General features: G+C 49.7%; 1 long non-coding RNA gene across 1 annotated transcript; it reads right to left on the bottom strand.

The window, feature by feature from the left end:
* Positions 1 to 19,134: 19,134 nt before the first annotated feature.
* LOC135366558 (uncharacterized) lies at positions 19,135 to 25,659 on the bottom strand. Its single transcript, XR_010414217.1, has 3 exons — positions 25,310 to 25,659; positions 22,722 to 22,875; positions 19,135 to 20,103 (listed from the first exon to the last, which is right to left on the bottom strand). It is a non-coding gene; the product is annotated as an uncharacterized LOC135366558 (long non-coding RNA).
* Between the last annotated feature and the right edge of the window lie 633 nt (positions 25,660 to 26,292).

Below are 26,292 nucleotides of genomic sequence, written 5' to 3'. Positions count from 1 at the left end.
TCATGGAGCCAATGCGCGTCTGGTCAGTTGCTTCTGGTCAATTGCTTGTCCGCTGGATGTACAATATGTGCTACTATATGCGCTGGATGTGCTATACCGCTTGCGTTCTGCAGCGGCGCTACCAGCCTTGCACCCCCCTATCTGCAGACGGCGTACGCATTTGTTAATGTTATTCATAGCCCAATCTCGCAAAGCACGCTACATACACTGTATATAAGGTCAGTTGAGCGCTATGTGATGACTGAAATTGAGGGGTAATCTTCACATAGTTCCCCCCCCCCCCGCCCCCCGGATGCGCGCATGATCACATCGGTTAGCTTCTTCTGTTTGAGGAGAAGTCGTAACGCTCAGTTCGGAGCTCGACCCTCAGCTGGCACAGAACCAACACGACGGCGTATACTGCAGTCGGTCGCCTAGTCACCGTATCAATGTTGCCCTGTCTTATCGCTCGCTTTCGTCGTCAACCGTCGTCTGGCACTACACCGCATCGGTGATTCAGCAGTGTGGCATCTGTTTATTTCTTTTCTAGTTTATTTCTGCAGTGTGGCATCTGAGTGTGCAGTAGGACGCTCCGGAAGATGTCTGAATAGTTCACAATTATGACCTCGTGGTGATAGTGATAATTACCAATGGCTGACTAGGATTGGACTGTATACTAAGTAACATTTCACATTTACTAACTTGGTCGGGGGGGATATGTTTAATCCAAAGTAAAAAGAGAAGGGAAAATTTAGCCACGCTGTGGGCTTGCCATTCCCTAAAGCTTTCAAGCAAACAAAAGAAAACACAAACAGCTGGGAAAATTACGAAAAAATTCGGAAGAAACAGCTCCGTCACTAATCGTTGCGCATAGGACGCATCAGAGAATGCCCAGGAGTTTAGATTCCCTAAGGAATCCTGTCAGCGCAGACGTGACTTTAGCGTGCTGGGTAGGGCCAAGTAGCACCGCGAGGGAAAGCTCTCGGTAGCCTAGATGAGCAAGGCGGCGCCGGAGACTCGATCGGTGATCTTCGTACCGCTGGCAGGCAATGAGGATGTGTGGCACATCGGCTTCTACGTTGCACGTTGGGCAAAGAGGTGATGGGTGCTGATTCATCTGAAATAGGAGGAGAGGAGTTCGTGCCACATTCAGCCGCAACCGATGAAGCAATGATTCCTCGATTCGCGGGATGCGGCCAGGCACAGCATATGTCATTAAAGGGTCAATGGATTTAAGGAAGGCATTGGTTCGTATAGCTTCTCGCTGAAAGAGCTGTGTGCGGTTGGCGGTGAAGCGGCCGATTTCCAGCTGGCACATAGAGCGCGCAAGGGGAAAGGCAGTTGGTTGCTCAGCGTCGTGGGCTTGCCGAGCAAGAGCGTCAGCACGATCATTGCCTGAAATTCCGACATGGCTCGGAATCCATTGGAACACCACTTCGTGTCCCAGTGAGACAAGTTCAGAGTGAGGCTATGATCGTGGTGTCGTGTCACTGATGACTGCGGCAGAGTAAGACGCCAGCGCCTCCAGAGCCACTTTATTGTCGGTGAGGATAGACCAGGCCCTGGGCGCACACGAGGAGACATGTCTTAAAGCGGCCAGTAGTGCTAATGCCTCGGCCTCAGCAGATGACATAAGAGGGAGTTTGAAGCCGTGCTCAGCTCCATCCTCTGGGATGCAGAAGGCAGCAGACGAACTTGGTCGGGAACTACGAAAGCTGAAGCAACACCGCCCTTACCAGTTACTTTTTCTTGTATCTAAGTTACGTAATTGATTCACAATAGTCACTTGGTTTCCGAGCGCTGAAGTCGAAAGGTTGGTTCATAATTATTCCATGTGTTCCATTGTAGACGTATACTTTTCCTCTTAAATAAAGTCATGGTATCATCCGATGAGTTCAATGCAGGATGTCCCCTCCCCGTACACACGCTACCACCACCACCACCACCACCATACATGAGAGAAATACCGAAACCCTTCCGTGATGGCTTCGATTTTTAACCATTAATTTGAAGGATCGAGTGCGAGTTATCTCTCACAAGCATCTCCGTTGAGACACTCGTAGTCGTCGCCATAAAATGACAATTGAAAGTCAGTTAATCGCTACGTGGTACTTCCTTTTTTATCGTTCATTGTTATCCGAGTGCGTGCTTGCCTTACCTGCTCTATGTTTATAAAAGCTTTATCTGCAAGATATAGTCAGCAGCGTCCCTACACGAGTGCATCTTATCTTCCGATGGTCTTATGGTCATCTTCTCTTCCGATGGACACTTCTGTTGGGATTATCTCATGGGATTCCCGTGGGATTATCTCATTCTGTGCAATGATTTGTTGGCAATGGAGGGGGCGACTCAGGGTGGCATCATTCGTAATGGTGGTTGGCTGGGAGCGTGTGGTGAAGCTCAGTTTCAACAATGTGTGCGGGGAATATAGGTTTATTGCAAGCAAAAAAAAAACAAAGAAAGAGGGGAAAGGTTAGCCTGGCTCCAGAAGCCGACCCGCTTACAAAAAAGGAAAAATAAAAAGAAGAAAAAGAAAGACAAAACGAAAAGAGCGAAAAAAGAGAGGTGCAGTCACAGGATCAGCGCGAGCCCTGTGTCAGTAAGGAAGCGTACGAGTTCCCTTCCGACGCGCCACTGAAAGGGGCGTTGCAGAGGGCCCAGTAGCGTTGCCAGAGAGACCTCCCTCAGCCCTAGGGCAGCTAGCCGTTCCATCAGGGTGGCACGGGGAGCGGCGAACAGGCGACAGTGGAGGAGTAGGTGGGAAGTGTTGCCCTCGGTAGAGCAGGCTGCACATGTAGGGGTGTCAAGCGTGTTGAGTTGGAAGAGCCGTGTTGGCGTTCGAGCCACGCTTAACCGCACACGGTGGATAACAGACGCCTTCCTCCTCGTGACGTTTGGGGTAGGGACGCATTGCATTTTTGGGTCGATGGAGTGCAGAAATGTATTGGGCGAGATGGCACGTTCTATGAAATCTTGGACACAGCGAGAGCGCAAGCGATGTATTTGGAGCAGGCAGGCTGACATTGAAAGCAGGATGCTGAGTCTCAAGGCAGCCGTGGTATGGGCACGTTTCGCAGCAATGTCGGCACGGGGCAGCGCGACGTGACTGGGTACCCACTGGAGCCGTACGCTGTGGCCGGAAGCCAGGAGCTCGTTGTATCTGGCGATTACAAGCGTGCGGAGATCCCAAAGAGCACTGCACCAGTACGATGCCAAAGTCTCCAATGCTGACTTGCTGTCCGTGAAGATGGACCACGAGTCGGCCTGTGAACCGCATATGGCGTTGAGCGCTTCATAAATGGCTGTTAGTTCCGCTTCAGTGGATGAAGTTTCATGCGGCAGCTTGAAAGCCTGCGCAGTGTCGCTGTGAGACATGTAGAAAGCTGCAGACGACGCACCATACACAACCGAGCCATCCGTGAAAATTGCTTTACGCTGACCGTGGACCGAGTTCAAATGGTCAAGAGCAAGCTGGCGCGGCGAGGACAGGAGTGTCGTTTTTGTGGGACATGTTGGGAATATGCAGGTTCGTCGGAGGAAGCACGAGGGTCCAAAAAGGTGGAGCGTATAGCAGGCGCGACGGAGGGGGCGGAAGAGACTGTGCCAGTCTGCAAACAGCAGCCCCGACAGCTGAGTTTTCATACAGTAGGTGAATGTCCCGTAGGTTGTGGGCAGCATGTCGTGTGCGGTACCGCGCACAAGAGCACAGGGTCTCCATGTCGCGTAGGACGTGGGCTGGCCTCTCCTTCGCCTCAGCCAAGACCAAGAAGGTGTCGGCTTCTACGTTGCACCCCCTATCTGCAAACGGCATACGCACTTGTTAATGTTACTTATAGCCCAATCTCGCAAAGCACGCTACATACACTGTACACGGTCAGTTGAGCGCTATGTGATGACTGAAACTGAGGGGTGGTCTGCACATAGGTCCACCCCCCCACCCCCTCGGATGCGCGCATGATCACATCGTTTAGCTTCTTCCGTATGAGGAGAACCCGTAACGCTCAGTTCGGAGCTCGACCCTCAGCGGACACAGAACAAACACGAAACCGTATATATTGCAATCGGTCGCCTAGTCACCGTATCAATATTGTCCTGTCTTATCGCTCGTTTTCGTCGTCAACCCTCGTCCTTTGTGTTGCATCTGAGTGTGCAGTAGGACGCTCCGGGCGATATCTGAATAGTTCACCATTATGACCTCGTGGTGATAGAGGTAATTACCAATGGATGACTAGGATTGGACTGTATACCAAGTAAGATTTCACATTTACTAACTTGGTCGGGGGGGGGGGATATGTTTATTCCAAAGTAAAACAGAGAATGGAAAGGTTAGCCACGGTGTGGGCTTGCTATCCCCTAGAGCTTTCAAGCAAACAAAAGAAAACACAAACAGCTGGGAAAATTACGAAAAAATTCAGAAGAAACAGCTCCGTCACTAATGGTTGCGCATAGGACGCATCAGAGAATGCCCAGGAGTTCAGTTTCCCGAAGGAATCGTGTCATCGCAGACGTGACTTCAGCGTGCTGCATAGGGCCAAGTAGCACCGCGAGGGAAAGCACTCGGTAGCCTAGCCGTACGCTGTGGCCGGAAGCCAGGAGCTCGTTGTATCTGGCCATTACAAGCGTGCGGAGATCGCAAATAGCACTGCACCGGTACGATGCCAAGGTCTCCAATGCTGACTTGCTGTCCGTGAAGATGGACCACGAGTCGGCCTGTGAATCGGATATGGCGTTGAGCGCTTCATAGATGGCTGTCAGTCCCGAGTCAGTGGATTAAGTTTCATGCGGCAGCTTGAAAGCCTGCGCAGTGTCGCTGTGAGGCATGAAGAAAGCTGCAGACGACGCGCCATACACAGCCGAGCCATCCGTGAAAATTGCTTTACGCTGAACGTGGACCGAGTTCAAATGGTCAAGAGCAAGCTGGCGCGGCGAGGACAGGAGTGTCGTTTTTGCGGGACATGTTGGGAATATGCAGGTTCGTCGGAGGAAGCACGAGGGTTCAAAAAGGTGGAGCGTATAGCAGGCGCGACGGAGGGGGCGGAAGAGACTGTGCCAGTCTGCAAACAGCAGCCCCGACAGCTGAGTTTTCATACAGTAGGTGAATGTCCCGTAGGTTGTGGGCAGCATGTCGTGTGCGGTACCGCGCACAAGAGCACAGGGTCTCCATGTCGCGTAGGACGTGGGCTGGCCTCTCCTTCGCCTCAGCCAAGACCAAGAAGGTGTCGGCTTCTACGTTGCACCCCCTATCTGCAAACGGCATACGCACTTGTTAATGTTACTTATAGCCCAATCTCGCAAAGCACGCTACATACACTGTACACGGTCAGTTGAGCGCTATGTGATGACTGAAACTGAGGGGTGGTCTGCACATAGGTCCACCCCACCCCCCCACCGCCCCGGATGCGCGCATGATCACATCGTTTAGCTTCTTCCGTATGAGGAGAACCCGTAACGCTCAGTTCGGAGCTCGACCCTCAGCGGACACAGAACAAACACGAAACCGTTATTGCAATCGGTCGCCTAGTCACCGTATCAATAGTGTCCTGTCTTATCGCTCGTTTTCGTCGTCAACCCTCGTCCTTTGTGTTGCATCTGAGTGTGCAGTAGGACGCTCCGGGCGATATCTGAATAGTTCACCATTATGACCTCGTGGTGATAGAGGTAATTACCAATGGATGACTAGGATTGGACTGTATACCAAGTAAGATTTCACATTTACTAACTTGGTCGGGGGGGGGGATATGTTTAATCCAAAGTAAAAAAGAGAAGGGAAAAGTTAGCCACGGTGTGGGCTTGCCATTCCCTAAAGCTTTCAAGCAAACAAAAGAAAACACAAACAGCTGGGAAAATTACGAAAAAAATCAGAAGAAACAGCTCCGTCACTAATCGTTGCGCATAGGACGCATCACAGAATGCCCAGGAGTTTAAATTCCCGAAGGAATCGTGTCAGCGCAAATGTGACTTCAGCGTGCTGCGTAGGGCCAAGTAGCACCGCGAGGGAAAGCTCTCGGTAGCCTAGCCGTACGCTGTGGCCGGAAGCCAGGAGCTCGTTGTATCTGGCGATTACAAGCGTGCGGGGATCGCAAATAGCAGTGCACCGGTACGATGCCAAGGTCTCCAATGCTGACTTGCTGTCCGTGAAGATGGACCACGAGTCGGCATGTGAATCGGATATGGCGTTGAGCGCTTCATAGATGGCTGTAAGTCCCGGGTCAGTGGATGAAGTTTCATGCGGCAGCTTGAAAGCCTGCGCAGTGTCGCTGTGAGGCATGTAGAAAGCTGCAGACGACGCGCCATACGTAACCGAGCCTCCGTGAAAATTGCTTTACGCTGACCGTGGACCGAGTTCAAATGGTCAAGAGCAAACTGGCGCGCAGCGAGGACAGGAGTGTCGTTTTTGCGGGACATGTCGGGAATATGCAGGTCCGTCGGGGGCAGCACGAGGGTCCACAAAGGTGGAGCGTATAGCAGACCCCTATAGCAAGTCACAACGGCAACACCTCGTCTATGTTGCCATGTCGCGAGTGACTAACCTCCAGGTACCATGAAATGGTACCATGATGTTACACGTAAGATATATTACTGCGCAGTGTGGCGACATGTTGAACGTGCTGCAGGGTAGGACTGCGGATAATTTAGACCACCTGGGGTTCTTTTGATGTGCGCCGGAAATCTCCGACAGACGGTGCTGGAAGCAATGTTTACCCTCCCCCACATTGCTACCGCCCTCGGCCGAGATCGAACCCGCGATCTTGAGCTTGGCAAGCCAGCACGAGGTCCCCACGACGGAGACTCGATGTCCTATCACACCAAGCGAGACGGAGACAAGTCATTTCCTAATTTCCTCATTGCCTACATATCCAATGTACCTTGGTGGCGATTTCCATAGCAAACTTTTGAATGAAAGTATATCATCCGGGGAGTTTCAACTAACATCTGTTATCATGATGTGGCTTTTTTCAATGTTCTGCGCGATCCTACAAGGGTTACGTAGAGTATAGTTGCTCAATGTTGGATTGGATCTTTTTACTGCAACAACAACAACAGCATAGATGAATGGGTGATGATGATGATGTGGGATGTTTCCCTGTTTTTACTGCAAACAGTCATAAGAAGTACTGAAAACTCAAAGGCAGTACTATACAGAGCAAAACACGAACCCGTACCCTGTCCTGTGGGCGTCGTATTAGAAAATCGGCATATCGAACGTGTCAATTTTGTTAGTCTTTGGTGTTGGTTTCAGCCAATTTATTTTGGGATGTGTACGTGGATATCACCTACGGCAAAGTGAGAAAACGATGTGGCGTCATTGTGAGGTATCGTTATATACTTCCGAAATCAGTAAAATTTTTATTCTTACCAATCAATAGTAAACTCTATTCTCTGCTACGGCAACCTAATGCTCTCCTACCACATAAGGGAATTTACAGAGTGAACTGAGCAACATTTCCATCGCGTCGAAACATGAAAGATGTCGTTTCTTGCGCTTCAGACTCTCAGACTGATAGTAATCCGAAATTTCATCCATATGCATTCTAAACGGTACCATCTTGTAGAAAAAAAAAGGAAGAAACCAAGCAAATTCTCAACCCATGTATTTCCTACAACACGAAAACCGCCATATTTTCCTCTGTCTGGTCATGCTGGGTCCCTCACTGCTGGGTGATGTTGGTCAGTTGCTTCTGGTCAGTTGCTTGTCCGCTGGATGTACTATATGTGCTACTATATGCGCTGGATATGCTATACCGCTTGCGTTCTGCAGCGGCGCTACCAGCCTTGCACCCCTATCTGCAAACGGCATACGCACTAGTTAATGTTATTCATAGCCCAATCTCGCAAAGAACGCTACATACACTGTATATAAGGTCAGTTGAGCGCTATGTGATGACTGAAATTGAGGGGTGATCTTCACATAGTTCCCCCCCCCCCCCGCCCCCCGGATGCGCGCATGATCACATCGGTTAGCTGCTTCTGTTTGAGGAGAACTCGTAACGCTCAGTTCGGAGCTCGACCCTCGGCGGAGCAAGAACCAACACGAAGCCGTATATTTTAATCGGTCGCCTAGTCACCGTATCAATGTTGCCCTGTCTTATCGCTCGTTTTCGTCGTCAACCGTCGTCCTGGGTGTTGCATCTGAGTGTGCAGTAGGATAATGGGTAATGTCTAAATAGTTCACCATTATGACCTCGTGGTGATAGTGATAACAGGGGAATGAACGTGTAGTATATTTCTATTGTTGGGAAAAACTCACGTGACCTCTGACGTCGGGCCAATCGTTGGGCCTCGGTAGAGAAGTTTTTTGCTTTCTTTTATTTTGTCTCCCTGGGTGACGGGTGACGTAAAGCGACGCTACCCAGGCGTTCTTTTTCCCTTTCCCCTCTGTTCACTCCCCCGCTTTGGCGGTTCTGCATTTTCGTTCGCATCCAGTGAAATAAATAAAACGCGGAAGCGTTTGCTCTTTCTGTTGGACAAGGTGCTTTATTTTTCGGGATTGGTATTTCCAAATCATACATATGCAGTCTTCTGTATCTGCGCGAAACACAAACTTCACATGAACATTGTTTCTGAAGTTCGAGTAATATATGCCGAAGCAACTTCGCCTTCACTGTTAGCTGATATGTCTCACGTGGAAGATTTCACAGTAGATCAGTAAATTCACTGCACAGGCACACACATTCACAAATCCAGCATGACAGAAAACATGTCCATATTCCTTTGCTGCTTGTGTAGTGGCACATGTCAAGGCTGACCCGTCACAAAGGAACCTGTGCTGCTGCTAAACCAAAAGATGATGTTCCAACCACTGAGAGTGGCATATCCATTCTATTGCGTCCATGCAGATGCTTTTCTGAAGCAGATATGAGTTTAGCAGTACCTAGTTGATACCTGAGCAAGAAAGGCCAGAACAGGGATCAGAAAACGTGAAAACCAAAAATTCTACCGGCCGAAATGTTGCGTATATGCCACAGGTGCTGTGGTATGCTATGTTACTCTAAGCGGCAGAATGGAATAGGAACTGACTTACCTGCCATCGAGTGGAAAAACACAGGTGCTTCTTGAATCGTTGTCGCGCCAAGCAAGCGAAGCACTCCTGCCTTCACTTATCTATCACTGAATTTACTTGCAGAAGCATCCAAGAGGATTCGACTTTTGCAGAGTCGGTATCGACGGGCACTAAAAACCATCCAAAACGGCACCGGCAAAGATGCTTTGCGTGCGTCCCTGCTGCACCATATATTTCGAAACTTTACGGCGACCTGCTCCGGCCGCTCCGGCACCCCAGACACGGCGGTGCCGGCTTTCCCGCGCCACGAAAAGGTTATGGTTATAATTTCAAACCGACCAATGAGCGCTCGCATACCAGAGGAGCGGCCGCAGGAGCCAATGGGATGCTCTCGGTAGAGAACTCGTGCTTCGACGTAAAAATTTTGACGTTTCATGACGTTTGATGACGCGAAAGGCTCGCAGCGCCTCACTTTAGTCCGCAAAGGAACTCGCGAGTTTCATCCCCTTGGTGATAATTACCAATGGCTGACTAGGATTGGACTGTATCCCAAGCTTGGAGGAAGGAAAACTAAGGAGGGAGCACGACCGTTTCTTTCCGAATCACAAAAGTGTAGTGGAAGTGACGCATCATGAGGACGTCATATTGATCAGGTGACTGAGGCAGCCAATCTGCGGTGAGACTTCGCCACAACTGGGACAAACAAACTGGGGCAGCTGCCGGCGTGGATGGCGTTTTGTGGCGCCCGGCGAGATGCTAGAGAGCTGGGAGAGGAGAATTGTTTGTCCCAGTTGCTTCTCCTCACCCAAACTTCCGGAATCGTGCAAAATGACGTCACACTCCCTCCTTATTTTCCTTCCTCCATGATCCCAAGTAACATTTCACATTTACTAACTTGGTCGGGGGGGGGGGGATATGTTTAATCCAAAGTAAAAAAGAGAAGGGAAAAGTTAACCACGGTGTGGGCTTGCCATTCCCTAAAGCTTTCAGGCAAACAAAAGAAAACACAAACAGCTGGGAAAATTACGAAAAATTTCAGAAGAAACAGCTCCGTCACTAATCGTTGCGCATAGGACGCATCACAGAATGCCCAGGAGTTTAAATTCCTGAAGGAATCGTGTCAGCGCAAATGTGACTTCAGCGTGCTGCGTAGGGCCAAGTAGCACCGCGAGGGAAAGCTCTCGGTAGCCTAGCCGTACGCTGTGGCCGGAAGCCAGGAGCTGGTTGTATCTGGCGATTACAAGCGTGCGGAGATCGCAAATAGCACTGCACCGGTACGATGTCAAGGTCTCCAATGCTGACTTGCTGTCCGTGAAGATGGACAACGAGTCGGCCTGTGAACCGGATATGGCGTTGAGCGCTTCATAGATGGCTGTCAGTCCCGGGTCAGTGGATGAAGTTTCATGCGGCAGCTTCAAAGCCTGCGCAGTGTCGCTGTGAGGCATGAAGAAAGCTGCAGACGACGCGCCATACACAACCGCGCCATCCGTGAAAATTGCTTTACGCTGACCGTGGACCGAGGTCAAATGGTCAAGAGCAAACTGGCGCGCAGCGAGGACAGGAGTGTCGTTTATGCGGGACATGTATGTCGGGAATACGCAGGTCAGTCGGGGGCAGCACGAGGGTCCACAAAGGTGGAGCCTATAGCAGGCGCGACGGAGGGGGCGGAAGAGACTGTGCCAGTCTGCAAACAGCAGCCCCGTAAGCTGAGTTTTCATACAGTTGGTGAATGTCCCGTAGGTAGTGGGCAGCATGTCGTGTGCGGTACCGCGCACAAGAGCGCAGGGTCTCCATGTCGCGTAGGACGTGGACTGGCGTCTCCTTCGCCTCAGCCAAGACCAGGAAGGTGTCGGCTTCTACGTTGCACCCCCTATCTGCAAACGGCATACGCACTTGTTAATGTTACTCATAGCCCGATCTCGCAAAGCACGCTACATACACTGTAAGGTCAGTTGAGCGCTATGTGATGACTGAAATTGAGGGGTGGTCTGCACATAGGTCTTCCCCCCCCCCCCGCCCCCCGGATGCGCGCATGATCACATCGTTTAGCTTCTTCTGTTTGAGGAGAACTCGTAACGCTCAGTTCGGAGCTCGACCCTCGGCGGAGCCAGAACCAACACGAAGCCGTATATTTTTAATCGGTCTCCTAGTCACCGTATCAATGTTGCCCTGTCTTATCGCTCGTTTTCGTCGTCAACCGTCGTCCTGGGTGTTGCATCTGAGTGTGCAGTAGGATAATGGGTAATGTCTGAATAGTTCACCATTATGACCTCGTGGTGATAGTGATAATTACCAATGGCTGACTAGGATTGGACTGTATACCAAGTAACATTTCACATTTACTAACCTGGTCGGGGGGGGGGGGGATATGTTTAATCCAAAGTAAAAAAGAGAAGAGAAAAGTTAGCCACGGTGTGGGCTTGCCATTCCCTAGAGCTTTCAAGCAAACAAAAGAAAACACAAACAGCTGGGAAAATTACGAAAAAATTCAGGAGAAACAGCTCCGTCACTAATCGTTGCGCATAGGACGCATCACAGAATGCCCAGGAGTTTAAATTCCCGAAGGAATCGTGTCAGCGCAAATGTGACTTCAGCGTGCTGCGTAGGGCCAAGTAGCACCGCGAGGGAAAGCTCTCGGTAGCCTAGCCGTACGCTGTGGCCGGAAGCCAGGAGCTCGTTGTATCTGGCGATTACAAGCGTGCGGAGATCGCAAATAGCACTGCACCGGTACGATGTCAAGGTCTCCAATGCTGACTTGCTGTCCGTGAAGATGGACAACGAGTCGGCCTGTGAACCGGATATGGCGTTGAGCGCTTCATAGATGGCTGTCAGTCCCGGGTCAGTGGATGAAGTTTCATGCGGCAGCTTGAAAGCCTGCGCAGTGTCGCTGTGAGGCATGAAGAAAGCTGCAGACGACGCGCCATACACAGCCGAGCCATCCGTGAAAATTGCTTTACGCTGAACGTGGACCGAGTTCAAATGGTCAAGAGCAAGCTGGCGCGGCGAGGACAGGAGTGTCGTTTTTGCGGGACATGTTGGGAATATGCAGGTTCGTCGGAGGAAGCACGAGGGTTCAAAAAGGTGGAGCGTATAGCAGGCGCGACGGAGGGGGCGGAAGAGACTGTGCCAGTCTGCAAACAGCAGCCCCGACAGCTGAGTTTTCATACAGTAGGTGAATGTCCCGTAGGTTGTGGGCAGCATGTCGTGTGCGGTACCGCGCACAAGAGCACAGGGTCTCCATGTCGCGTAGGACGTGGGCTGGCCTCTCCTTCGCCTCAGCCAAGACCAAGAAGGTGTCGGCTTCTACGTTGCACCCCCTATCTGCAAACGGCATACGCACTTGTTAATGTTACTTATAGCCCAATCTCGCAAAGCACGCTACATACACTGTACACGGTCAGTTGAGCGCTATGTGATGACTGAAACTGAGGGGTGGTCTGCACATAGGTCCACCCCACCCCCCCACCGCCCCGGATGCGCGCATGATCACATCGTTTAGCTTCTTCCGTATGAGGAGAACCCGTAACGCTCAGTTCGGAGCTCGACCCTCAGCGGACACAGAACAAACACGAAACCGTATACTGTAGAAGTGGTTTTTTTCGCGCGGAATTATTTTTCGCGTTTTTCGCGCACACCTCCAAAATCGCGAATTTAAGTTCCCGCGAATAACTCTGGCCATATGAGGGCGAAAATCGTTAGGCGTTCGACGCTATACCGCGACTACCTGATACTTTCTACTCCATGTAGCATAGGCAGTTTAAGCAAGCGCAGAAGATTGTTTTATCCCATCAGGCTGGATGAAAAGAAATGAAAATTCATCACGCTTTTGTTACTCCTATAAACGGTCAGCACTATACATGCAATATACCACTATACCACGAAGCCAGAACATGCCTTTCCCCGCATTCTCAAAACCAGCTTGTATGATAGTACCACATTTCAACCGAACTGGTCAGTGCCCCGAGTGATAATTAATAAGAACTGCTAAAATAAAATGGCTAACTTGCACACGGCCAGTACTATGGCCTCCTACAGGGTCCCTAAAGGCCATTTGACAGGACATTTCCTCCTATCTCTGTGAGGAGAAGAAAGGAATAGACCTAGAATGCCGCAATCCACGTGAACAACGGATGTGTTAGTACGTGTCGAAATATGCCCGAGTATTGACGGCGGCACGATATGCAAGAGCAAAGCACTCCCGGAAACCTGTGTCGCGAATTTAGGTTCTCGCGAATCAATCCTCAAAGCAGCTCTGCTCGAAAACGCGAAAATATTTTCCGCGCGGAAAAAAACACTTCTACAGTATTGCAATCGGTCGCCTAGTCACCGTATCAATAGTGTCCTGTCTTATCGCTCGTTTTCGTCGTCAACCCTCGTCCTTTGTGTTGCATCTGAGTGTGCAGTAGGACGCTCCGGGCGATATCTGAATAGTTCACCATTATGACCTCGTGGTGATAGAGGTAATTACCAATGGATGACTAGGATTGGACTGTATACCAAGTAAGATTTCACATTTACTAACTTGGTCGGGGGGGGGGATATGTTTAATCCAAAGTAAAAAAGAGAAGGGAAAAGTTAGCCACGGTGTGGGCTTGCCATTCCCTAAAGCTTTCAAGCAAACAAAAGAAAACACAAACAGCTGGGAAAATTACGAAAAAAATCAGAAGAAACAGCTCCGTCACTAATCGTTGCGCATAGGACGCATCACAGAATGCCCAGGAGTTTAAATTCCCGAAGGAATCGTGTCAGCGCAAATGTGACTTCAGCGTGCTGCGTAGGGCCAAGTAGCACCGCGAGGGAAAGCTCTCGGTAGCCTAGCCGTACGCTGTGGCCGGAAGCCAGGAGCTCGTTGTATCTTGCGATTACAAGCGTGCGGGGATCGCAAATAGCAGTGCACCGGTACGATGCCAAGGTCTCCAATGCTGACTTGCTGTCCGTGAAGATGGACCACGAGTCGGCCTGTGAATCGGATATGGCGTTGAGCGCTTCATAGATGGCTGTAAGTCCCGGGTCAGTGGATGAAGTTTCATGCGGCAGCTTGAAAGCCTGCGCAGTGTCGCTGTGAGGCATGAAGAAAGCTGCAGACGACGCGCCATACGTAACCGAGCCTCCGTGAAAATTGCTTTACGCTGACCGTGGACCGAGTTCAAATGGTCAAGAGCAAACTGGCGCGCAGCGAGGACAGGAGTGTCGTTTTTGCGGGACATGTCGGGAATATGCAGGTCCGTCGGGGGCAGCACGAGGGTCCACAAAGGTGGAGCGTATAGCAGACCCCTATAGCAAGTCACAACGGCAACACCTCGTCTATGTTGCCATGTCGCGAGTGACTAACCTCCAGGTACCATGAAATGGTACCATGATGTTACACGTAAGATATATTACTGCGCAGTGTGGCGACATGTTGAACGTGCCGCAGGGTAGGACTGCGGATAATTTGGACCACCTGGGGTTCTTTTGATGTGCGCCGGAAATCTCCGACAGACGGTGCTGGAAGCAATGTTTACCCTCCCCCACATTGCTACCGCCCTCGGCCGAGATCGAACCCGCGATCTTGAGCTTGGCAAGCCAGCACGAGGTCCCCACGACGGAGACTCGATGTCCTATCACACCAAGCGAGACGGAGACAAGTCATTTCCTAATTTCCTCATTGCCTACATATCCAATGTACCTTGGTGGCGATTTCCATAGCAAACTTTTGAATGAAAGTATATCATCCGGGGAGTTTCAACTAACATCTGTTATCATGATGTGGCTTTTTTCAATGTTCTGCGCGATCCTACAAGGGTTACGTAGAGTATAGTTGCTCAATGTTGGATTGGATCTTTTTACTGCAACAACAACAACAGCATAGATGAATGGGTGATGATGATGATGTGGGATGTTTCCCTGTTTTTACTGCAAACAGTCATAAGAAGTACTGAAAACTCAAAGGCAGTACTATACAGAGCAAAACACGAACCCGTACCCTGTCCTGTGGGCGTCGTATTAGAAAATCGGCATATCGAACGTGTCAATTTTGTTAGTCTTTGGTGTTGGTTTCAGCCAATTTATTTTGGGATGTGTACGTGGATATCACCTACGGCAAAGTGAGAAAACGATGTGGCGTCATTGTGAGGTATCGTTATATACTTCCGAAATCAGTAAAATTTTTATTCTTACCAATCAATAGTAAACTCTATTCTCTGCTACGGCAACCTAATGCTCTCCTACCACATAAGGGAATTTACAGAGTGAACTGAGCAACATTTCCATCGCGTCGAAACATGAAAGATGTCGTTTCTTGCGCTTCAGACTCTCAGACTGATAGTAATCCGAAATTTCATCCATATGCATTCTAAACGGTACCATCTTGTAGAAAAAAAAAGGAAGAAGCCAAGCAAATTCTCAACCCATGTATTTCCTACAACACGAAAACCGCCATATTTTCCTCTGTCTGGTCATGCTGGGTCCCTCACTGCTGGGTGATGTTGGTCAGTTGCTTCTGGTCAGTTGCTTGTCCGCTGGATGTACTATATGTGCTACTATATGCGCTGGATATGCTATACCGCTTGCGTTCTGCAGCGGCGCTACCAGCCTTGCACCCCTATCTGCAAACGGCATACGCACTAGTTAATGTTATTCATAGCCCAATCTCGCAAAGAACGCTACATACACTGTATATAAGGTCAGTTGAGCGCTATGTGATGACTGAAATTGAGGGGTGATCTTCACATAGTTCCCCCCCCCCCGCCCCCCGGGTGCGCGCATGATCACATCGGTTAGCTGCTTCTGTTTGAGGAGAACTCGTAACGCTCAGTTCGGAGCTCGACCCTCGGCGGAGCAAGAACCAACACGAAGCCGTATATTTTAATCGGTCGCCTAGTCACCGTATCAATGTTGCCCTGTCTTATCGCTCGTTTTCGTCGTCAACCGTCGTCCTGGGTGTTGCATCTGAGTGTGCAGTAGGATAATGGGTAATGTCTAAATAGTTCACCATTATGACCTCGTGGTGATAGTGATAACAGGGGAATGAACGTGTAGTATATTTCTATTGTTGGGAAAAACTCACGTGACCTCTGACGTCGGGCCAATCGTTGGGCCTCGGTAGAGAAGTTTTTTGCTTTCTTTTATTTTGTCTCCCTGGGTGACGGGTGACGTAAAGCGACGCTACCCAGGCGTTCTTTTTCCCTTTCCCCTCTGTTCACTCCCCCGCTTTGGCGGTTCTGCATTTTCGTTCGCATCCAGTGAAATAAATAAAACGCGGAAGCGTTTGCTCTTTCTGTTGGACAAGGTGCTTTATTTTTCGGGATTGGTATTTCCAAATCATACATATGCAGTCTTCTGTATCTGCGCGAAACACAAACTTCACATGAACATTGTTTCTGAAGTTCGAGTAATATATGCCGAAGCAACTTCGCCTTCACTGTTAGCTGATATGTCTCACGTGGAAGATTTCACAGTAGATCAGTAAATTCACTGCACAGGCACACACATTCACAAATCCAGCATGACAGAAAACATGTCCATATTCCTTTGCTGCTTGTGTAGTGGCACATGTCAAGGCTGACCCGTCACAAAGGAACCTGTGCTGCTGCTAAACCAAAAGATGATGTTCCAACCACTGAGAGTGGCATATCCATTCTATTGCGTCCATGCAGATGCTTTTCTGAAGCAGATATGAGTTTAGCAGTACCTAGTTGATACCTGAGCAAGAAAGGCCAGAACAGGGATCAGAAAACGTGAAAACCAAAAATTCTACCGGCCGAAATGTTGCGTATATGCCACAGGTGCTGTGGTATGCTATGTTACTCTAAGCGGCAGAATGGAATAGGAACTGACTTACCTGCCATCGAGTGGAAAAACACAGGTGCTTCTTGAATCGTTGTCGCGCCAAGCAAGCGAAGCACTCCTGCCTTCACTTATCTATCACTGAATTTACTTGCAGAAGCATCCAAGAGGATTCGACTTTTGCAGAGTCGGTATCGACGGGCACTAAAAACCATCCAAAACGGCACCGGCAAAGATGCTTTGCGTGCGTCCCTGCTGCACCATATATTTCGAAACTTTACGGCGACCTGCTCCGGCCGCTCCGGCACCCCAGACACGGCGGTGCCGGCTTTCCCGCGCCACGAAAAGGTTATGGTTATAATTTCAAACCGACCAATGAGCGCTCGCATACCAGAGGAGCGGCCGCAGGAGCCAATGGGATGCTCTCGGTAGAGAACTCGTGCTTCGACGTAAAAATTTTGACGTTTCATGACGTTTGATGACGCGAAAGGCTCGCAGCGCCTCACTTTAGTCCGCAAAGGAACTCGCGAGTTTCATCCCCTTGGTGATAATTACCAATGGCTGACTAGGATTGGACTGTATCCCAAGCTTGGAGGAAGGAAAACTAAGGAGGGAGCACGACCGTTTCTTTCCGAATCACAAAAGTGTAGTGGAAGTGACGCATCATGAGGACGTCATATTGATCAGGTGACTGAGGCAGCCAATCTGCGGTGAGACTTCGCCACAACTGGGACAAACAAACTGGGGCAGCTGCCGGCGTGGATGGCGTTTTGTGGCGCCCGGCGAGATGCTAGAGAGCTGGGAGAGGAGAATTGTTTGTCCCAGTTGCTTCTCCTCACCCAAACTTCCGGAATCGTGCAAAATGACGTCACACTCCCTCCTTATTTTCCTTCCTCCATGATCCCAAGTAACATTTCACATTTACTAACTTGGTCGGGGGGGGGGGGGGATATGTTTAATCCAAAGTAAAAAAGAGAAGGGAAAAGTTAACCACGGTGTGGGCTTGCCATTCCCTAAAGCTTTCAGGCAAACAAAAGAAAACACAAACAGCTGGGAAAATTACGAAAAATTTCAGAAGAAACAGCTCCGTCACTAATCGTTGCGCATAGGACGCATCACAGAATGCCCAGGAGTTTAAATTCCTGAAGGAATCGTGTCAGCGCAAATGTGACTTCAGCGTGCTGCGTAGGGCCAAGTAGCACCGCGAGGGAAAGCTCTCGGTAGCCTAGCCGTACGCTGTGGCCGGAAGCCAGGAGCTGGTTGTATCTGGCGATTACAAGCGTGCGGAGATCGCAAATAGCACTGCACCGGTACGATGTCAAGGTCTCCAATGCTGACTTGCTGTCCGTGAAGATGGACAACGAGTCGGCCTGTGAACCGGATATGGCGTTGAGCGCTTCATAGATGGCTGTCAGTCCCGGGTCAGTGGATGAAGTTTCATGCGGCAGCTTCAAAGCCTGCGCAGTGTCGCTGTGAGGCATGAAGAAAGCTGCAGACGACGCGCCATACACAACCGCGCCATCCGTGAAAATTGCTTTACGCTGACCGTGGACCGAGGTCAAATGGTCAAGAGCAAACTGGCGCGCAGCGAGGACAGGAGTGTCGTTTATGCGGGACATGTATGTCGGGAATACGCAGGTCAGTCGGGGGCAGCACGAGGGTCCACAAAGGTGGAGCCTATAGCAGGCGCGACGGAGGGGGCGGAAGAGACTGTGCCAGTCTGCAAACAGCAGCCCCGTAAGCTGAGTTTTCATACAGTTGGTGAATGTCCCGTAGGTAGTGGGCAGCATGTCGTGTGCGGTACCGCGCACAAGAGCGCAGGGTCTCCATGTCGCGTAGGACGTGGACTGGCGTCTCCTTCGCCTCAGCCAAGACCAGGAAGGTGTCGGCTTCTACGTTGCACCCCCTATCTGCAAACGGCATACGCACTTGTTAATGTTACTCATAGCCCGATCTCGCAAAGCACGCTACATACACTGTAAGGTCAGTTGAGCGCTATGTGATGACTGAAATTGAGGGGTGGTCTGCACATAGGTCTTCCCCCCCCCCCCGCCCCCCGGATGCGCGCATGATCACATCGTTTAGCTTCTTCTGTTTGAGGAGAACTCGTAACGCTCAGTTCGGAGCTCGACCCTCGGCGGAGCCAGAACCAACACGAAGCCGTATATTTTTAATCGGTCTCCTAGTCACCGTATCAATGTTGCCCTGTCTTATCGCTCGTTTTCGTCGTCAACCGTCGTCCTGGGTGTTGCATCTGAGTGTGCAGTAGGATAATGGGTAATGTCTGAATAGTTCACCATTATGACCTCGTGGTGATAGTGATAATTACCAATGGCTGACTAGGATTGGACTGTATACCAAGTAACATTTCACATTTACTAACCTGGTCGGGGGGGGGGGGATATGTTTAATCCAAAGTAAAAAAGAGAAGAGAAAAGTTAGCCACGGTGTGGGCTTGCCATTCCCTAGAGCTTTCAAGCAAACAAAAGAAAACACAAACAGCTGGGAAAATTACGAAAAAATTCAGGAGAAACAGCTCCGTCACTAATCGTTGCGCATAGGACGCATCACAGAATGCCCAGGAGTTTAAATTCCCGAAGGAATCGTGTCAGCGCAAATGTGACTTCAGCGTGCTGCGTAGGGCCAAGTAGCACCGCGAGGGAAAGCTCTCGGTAGCCTAGCCGTACGCTGTGGCCGGAAGCCAGGAGCTCGTTGTATCTGGCGATTACAAGCGTGCGGAGATCGCAAATAGCACTGCACCGGTACGATGTCAAGGTCTCCAATGCTGACTTGCTGTCCGTGAAGATGGACAACGAGTCGGCCTGTGAACCGGATATGGCGTTGAGCGCTTCATAGATGGCTGTCAGTCCCGGGTCAGTGGATGAAGTTTCATGCGGCAGCTTGAAAGCCTGCGCAGTGTCGCTGTGAGGCATGAAGAAAGCTGCAGACGACGCGCCATACACAGCCGAGCCATCCGTGAAAATTGCTTTACGCTGAACGTGGACCGAGTTCAAATGGTCAAGAGCAAGCTGGCGCGGCGAGGACAGGAGTGTCGTTTTTGCGGGACATGTTGGGAATATGCAGGTTCGTCGGAGGAAGCACGAGGGTTCAAAAAGGTGGAGCGTATAGCAGGCGCGACGGAGGGGGCGGAAGAGACTGTGCCAGTCTGCAAACAGCAGCCCCGACAGCTGAGTTTTCATACAGTAGGTGAATGTCCCGTAGGTTGTGGGCAGCATGTCGTGTGCGGTACCGCGCACAAGAGCACAGGGTCTCCATGTCGCGTAGGACGTGGGCTGGCCTCTCCTTCGCCTCAGCCAAGACCAAGAAGGTGTCGGCTTCTACGTTGCACCCCCTATCTGCAAACGGCATACGCACTTGTTAATGTTACTCATAGCCCGATCTCGCAAAGCACGCTACATACACTGTATATAAGGTCAGTTGAGCGCTATGTGATGACTGAAATTGAGGGGTAATCTTCACATAGTTCCCCCCCCCCCCCGCCCCCCGGATGCGCGCATGATCACATCGGTTAGCTTCTTCTGTTTGAGGAGAACTCGTAACGCTCAGTTCGGAGCTCGACCCTCGGCGGACATAGAACCAACACGAAGCCGTATATTGTAATCGGTCGCCTAGTCACCGTATCAATGTTGCCCTGTCTTATCGCTCGTTTTCGTCGTCAACCGTCGTCCTGGGTGTTGCATCTGAGTGTGCAGTAGGATAATGGGTAATGTCTGAATAGTTCACCATTATGACCTCGTGGTGATAGTGATAACAGGGGAATGAACGTGTAGTATATTTCTATTGTCGGGAAAAACTCACGTGACCTCTGACGTCGGGCCAATCGTTGGGCCTCGGTAGAGAAGTTTTTTGCTTTCTTTTATTTTGTCTCCCTGGGTGACGGGTGACGTAAAGCGACGCTACCCAGGCGTTCTTTTTCCCTTTCCCCTCTGTTCTCTCCCCCGCTTTGGCGGTTCTGCATTTTCGTTCGCATCCAGTGAAATAAATAAAACGCGGAAGCGTTTGCTCTTTCTGTTGCACAAGGTGCTTTATTTTTCGGGATTGGTATTTCCAAATCATACATATGCAGTCTTCTGTATCTGCGCGAAACACAAACTTCACATGAACATTGTTTCTGAAGTTCGAGTAATATATGCCGAAGCAACTTCGCCTTCACTGTTAGCTGATATGTCCCATGTGGAAGATTTCACAGTAGATCAGTAAATTCACTGCACAGGCACACACATTCACAAATCCAGCATGACAGAAAACATGTCCATATTCCTTTGCTGCTTGTGTAGTGGCACATGTCAAGGCTGACCCGTCACAAAGGAACCTGTGCTGCTGCTAAGCCAAAAGATGATGTTCCAACCACTCAGGGTGGCATATCCATTCTATTGCGTCCATGCAGATGCTTTTCTGAAGCAGATATGAGTTTAGCAGTACCTAGTTGATACCTGAGCAAGAAAGGCCAGAACAGGGATCAGAAAACGTGAAAACTAAAAATTCTACCGGCCGAAATGTTGCGTATATGCCACAGGTGCGGTGGTATGCTATGTTACTCTAAGCGGCAGAATGGAATAGGAACTGACTTACCTGCCATCGGGTGGAAAAACACAGATGCTTCTTGAATCGTTGTCGCGCCAAGCAAGCGAAGCAGTCCTGCCTTCCACTTATCTATCACTGAATTTACTTGCAGAAGTATCCAAGAGGATTCGACTTTTGCAGAGTCGGTATCGACGGGCACTAAAAACCATCCAAAGCGGCACCGGCAAAGATGCTTTGCGTGCGTCCCTGCTGCACCATATATTTCGAAACTTTACGGCGACCTGCTCCGGCCGCTCCGGCACCCCAGACACGGCGGTGCCGGCTTTCCCGCGCCACGAAAAGGTTATGGTTATAATTTCAAACCGACCAATGAGCGCTCGCATACCAGAGGAGCGGCCGCAGGAGCCAATGGGATGCTCCCGGTAGAGAACTCGTGCTTCGACGTAAAAATTTTGACGTTTCATGATGTTTGATGACGCGAAAGGCTCGCAGCGCCTCACTTTAGTCCGCAAAGGAACTCGCGAGTTTCATCCCCTTGGTGATAATTACCAATGGCTGACTAGGATTGGACTGTATACCAAGTAACATTTCACATTTACTAACTTGGTCGGAGGGGGGGGGGGGATATGTTTAATCCAAAGTAAAAAAGAGAAGGGAAAAGTTAGCCACGGTGTGGGCTTGCCATTCCCTAAAGCTTTCAAGCAAACAAAAGAAAACACAAACAGCTGGGAAAATTACGAAAAATTTCAGAAGAAACAGCTCCGTCACTAATCGTTGCGCATAGCACGCATCACAGAATGCCCAGGAGTTTAAATTCCCGAAGGAATCGTGTCAGCGCAAATGTGACTTCAGCGTGCTGCGTAGGGCCAAGTAGCACCGCGAGGGAAAGCTCTCGGTAGCCTAGCCGTACGCTGTGGCCGGAAGCCAGAGCTCGTTGTATCTGGCGATTACAAGCGTGCGGAGATCGCAAATAGCACTGCACCGGTACGATGCCAAGGTCTCCAATGCTGACTTGCTGTCCGTGAAGATGGACCACGGGTCGACCTGTAAATCGGATATGGCGTTGAGCGCTTCATAGATGGCTGTCAGTCCCGGGTCAGTGGATGAAGTTTCATGCGGCAGCTTGAAAGCCTGCGCAGTGTCGCTGTGAGGCATGAAGAAAGCTGCACACGACGCGCCATACACAACCGAGCCTCCGTGAAAATTGCTTTACGCTGACCGTGGACCGAGTTCAAATGGTCAAGAGCAAACTGGCGCGCAGCGAGGACAGGAGTGTCGTTTATGCGGGACATGTATGTCGGGAATGCGCAGGTCCGTCGGAGGCAGCTCGAGGGTCCACAAAGGTGGAGCGTATAGCAGACGCGACGGAGGGGGCGGAAGAGACTCTGCCAGTCTGCAAACAGCAGCCCCGAAAGCTGAGTTTTCATACCGTAGGTGAATGTCCCGTAGGTAGTGGGCAGCATGTCGTGTGCGGTACCGGGCACAAGAGCGCAGGGTCTCCATGTCGCGTAGGACGTGGGCTGGCGTCTCCTTCGCCTCAGCCAAGACCAGGAAGGTGTCGGCTTCTACGTTGCACCCCCTATCTGCAAACGGCATACGCACTTGTTAATGTTACTCATAGCCCGATCTCGCAAAGCACGTTACATACGCTGTATATAAGGTCAGTTGAGCGCTATGTAATGACTGAAATTGAGGGGTGGTCTGCACATAGGTCCCCCGAAGTACGTTGGACTGACTTTCCTGTATGCCTGTTAGGGCAGACATTACGTCGTCCTGAGATCTGAGAATTGGGGGGCCAGGGTTAAGTTCAATGTCTCCTGACAAGAGCGAGAAATCTACTGACAAAAGTACGTAGCGCGCAATGCAAGCAAACATAGCGCCTCTGAAAGCCTGGGCACGGCACCGCCACAAGATAAATATCATTGCTGCGAAACGAAGAGGTATCACCGAGTACCATATTAGGCTGTTCTAATTGCATATTTACTCCTAACTACACGCGTTGCATCTGCAATCCTGATTGCTTATCTGTTGCATATAGCATGTTCTTTGATATGGGTAATTATTGTATTGTTTTTAACTGCGGTACTACTGTAGGCATCCTTCAATTGTGGTAAGCGTGAATTGGTAAATTCTGTCTTGACCGTTTTTTCCTTTTTTTTTGAATTTGTATAAGTGTTACATGTCTTGTCCAGATGCCCTGATTGCGGGGGCCGAGACGTTTCTCAAGCTTCCAGCTTTTTGTCTCGGCCCCCCTATCGTTCTAATGGTAAAATGGTAATTTAAAAAAAAATTGAGCGATACAGGTCTCATGAAGAGCTTGTCAACTCAAGTCGTGCTGTCTCATTCTTCAGAGCCCCACTGCCGCCTTCAACGCGTTAACCTCATGTGTTTTTTCTTTTCTTTTTTTGCCATCTTTGTCTTTAACCTATCTCATCCGTCTTTCACCGTTTGTTAGTTTATCCTTTCTTTCCTAACACTTTTCTTTTCTTTCGTATTTGTTTGATTCTTCTTTCATTTCTTTTCTTTTTTTTCTTTGTGGAATAGCAAACCGGCTTCCCGTTTGGCTGACCTTTCCCCTTTTTTTTTTCGTTTGACAGAGTGTTCACCATAACTATAGAAGTAATTTTCAAAAATAGAAAAAACACTTTTCCCAGTTTTAACCAATGGCGATGTACTCCACGTCTAAATGCCCGCCTTAAGAGGGCACAGGCAAGCTTGTGTGGCGATGCATTAATTAACTTTCGCTAATAGAGCGCTTTTCCACTTGAGCGTCGAAAAATGACCACCAGATCGCCTCATTTCCAGGCCCTCCCCTCGTGCAATAACTGTCTCGATTTTTGTTCTGAAAACGGCAATGGTCATTCATAAATTGCAACGCGCGACCTAAAACAAGATAGTGTACCCCTATAGCAAGTCACAACGGCAACACCTCGTCTATGTTGCCATGTCGCGAGTGACTACCCTCCAGGTACCATGAATGGTACCATGATGTTACACGTAAGGTATATTACTGCGCAGTGTGGCGACATGTTGAACATGCCGCAGGGTAGGACTGCGGATAATTTGGACCACCTGGGGTTCTTTTGATGTGCGCCGGAAATATCCGACAGACGGTGCTGGAAGCAATGTTTACCCTCCCCCACATTGCTACCGCCCTCGGCCGAGATCGAACCCGCGATCTTGAGCTTGGCAAGCCAGCACGAGGTCCCCACGACGGAGACTCGATGTCCTATCACACCAAGCGAGACGGAGACAAGTCATTTCCTAATTTCCTCATTGCCTACATATCCAATGTACCTTGGTGGCGATTTCCATAGCAAACTTTTGAATGAAAGTATATCATCCGGGGAGTTTCAACTAACATCTGTTATCATGATGTGGCTTTATTCAATGTTCTGCGCGATCCTACAAGGGTTACGTAGAGTATAGTTGCTCAATGTTGGATTGGATCTTTTTACTGCAACAACAACAACAGCATAGATGAATGGGTGATGATGATGATGTGGGATGTTTCCCTGTTTTTACTGCAAACAGTCATAAGAAGCACTGAAAAGTCAAAAGCAGTACTATACAGAGCAAAAAACGAACCCGTACCCTGTCCTGTGGGCGTCGTATTAGAAAATCGGCATATCGAACGTGTGAATTTTGTTTGTCTTTGGTGTTGGTTTCAGCCAATTTATTTTGGGATGTGTACGTGGATATCACTTACGGCAAAGTGACAAAACGATGTGGCATCATTGTGAGGTATCGTTATATACTTCCGAAATCAGTAAAATTATTATTCTTACCAAGCCATAGTAAACTCTATTCTCTGCTACGGCAACCTAATGCTCTGCTACCACATAAGGGAATTTAGAGAGTGAACTGAGCAACATTTCCATCGCGTCGAAACATGAAAGATGTCGTTTCTTGCGCTTCAGACTCTCAGACTGATAGTAGCCCGAAATTTCATCCATATGCATTCTAAACGGTATCATCTTGTCGAAAAAAAAAAGAAGAAACCAAGCAAATTCTCACCCCATGTATTTCCAACAGCACGAAAACCGCCATATTTTCCTCTGTCTGGTCATACTGGGTCCCTCACTGCTGGGTCATGTTGTCGTCATGGAGCCAATGCGCGTCTGGTCAGTTGCTTCTGGTCAATTGCTTGTCCGCTGGATGTACAATATGTGCTACTATATGCGCTGGATGTGCTATACCGCTTGCGTTCTGCAGCGGCGCTACCAGCCTTGCACCCCCCTATCTGCAGACGGCGTACGCATTTGTTAATGTTATTCATAGCCCAATCTCGCAAAGCACGCTACATACACTGTATATAAGGTCAGTTGAGCGCTATGTGATGACTGAAATTGAGGGGTAATCTTCACATAGTTCCCCCCCCCCCCCGCCCCCCGGATGCGCGCATGATCACATCGGTTAGCTTCTTCTGTTTGAGGAGAAGTCGTAACGCTCAGTTCGGAGCTCGACCCTCAGCTGGCACAGAACCAACACGACGGCGTATACTGCAGTCGGTCGCCTAGTCACCGTATCAATGTTGCCCTGTCTTATCGCTCGCTTTCGTCGTCAACCGTCGTCTGGCACTACACCGCATCGGTGATTCAGCAGTGTGGCATCTGTTTATTTCTTTTCTAGTTTATTTCTGCAGTGTGGCATCTGAGTGTGCAGTAGGACGCTCCGGAAGATGTCTGAATAGTTCACAATTATGACCTCGTGGTGATAGTGATAATTACCAATGGCTGACTAGGATTGGACTGTATACTAAGTAACATTTCACATTTACTAACTTGGTCGGGGGGGATATGTTTAATCCAAAGTAAAAAAGAGAAGGGAAAATTTAGCCACGCTGTGGGCTTGCCATTCCCTAAAGCTTTCAAGCAAACAAAAGAAAACACAAACAGCTGGGAAAATTACGAAAAAATTCGGAAGAAACAGCTCCGTCACTAATCGTTGCGCATAGGACGCATCAGAGAATGCCCAGGAGTTTAGATTCCCTAAGGAAT

Source organism: Ornithodoros turicata, chromosome 8, assembly GCF_037126465.1.
Source record: "Ornithodoros turicata isolate Travis chromosome 8, ASM3712646v1, whole genome shotgun sequence".
NCBI classification, from domain to species: Eukaryota; Metazoa; Arthropoda; class Arachnida; order Ixodida; family Argasidae; genus Ornithodoros; species Ornithodoros turicata.
This window is presented reverse-complemented; position numbering and strand designations above follow the sequence as displayed.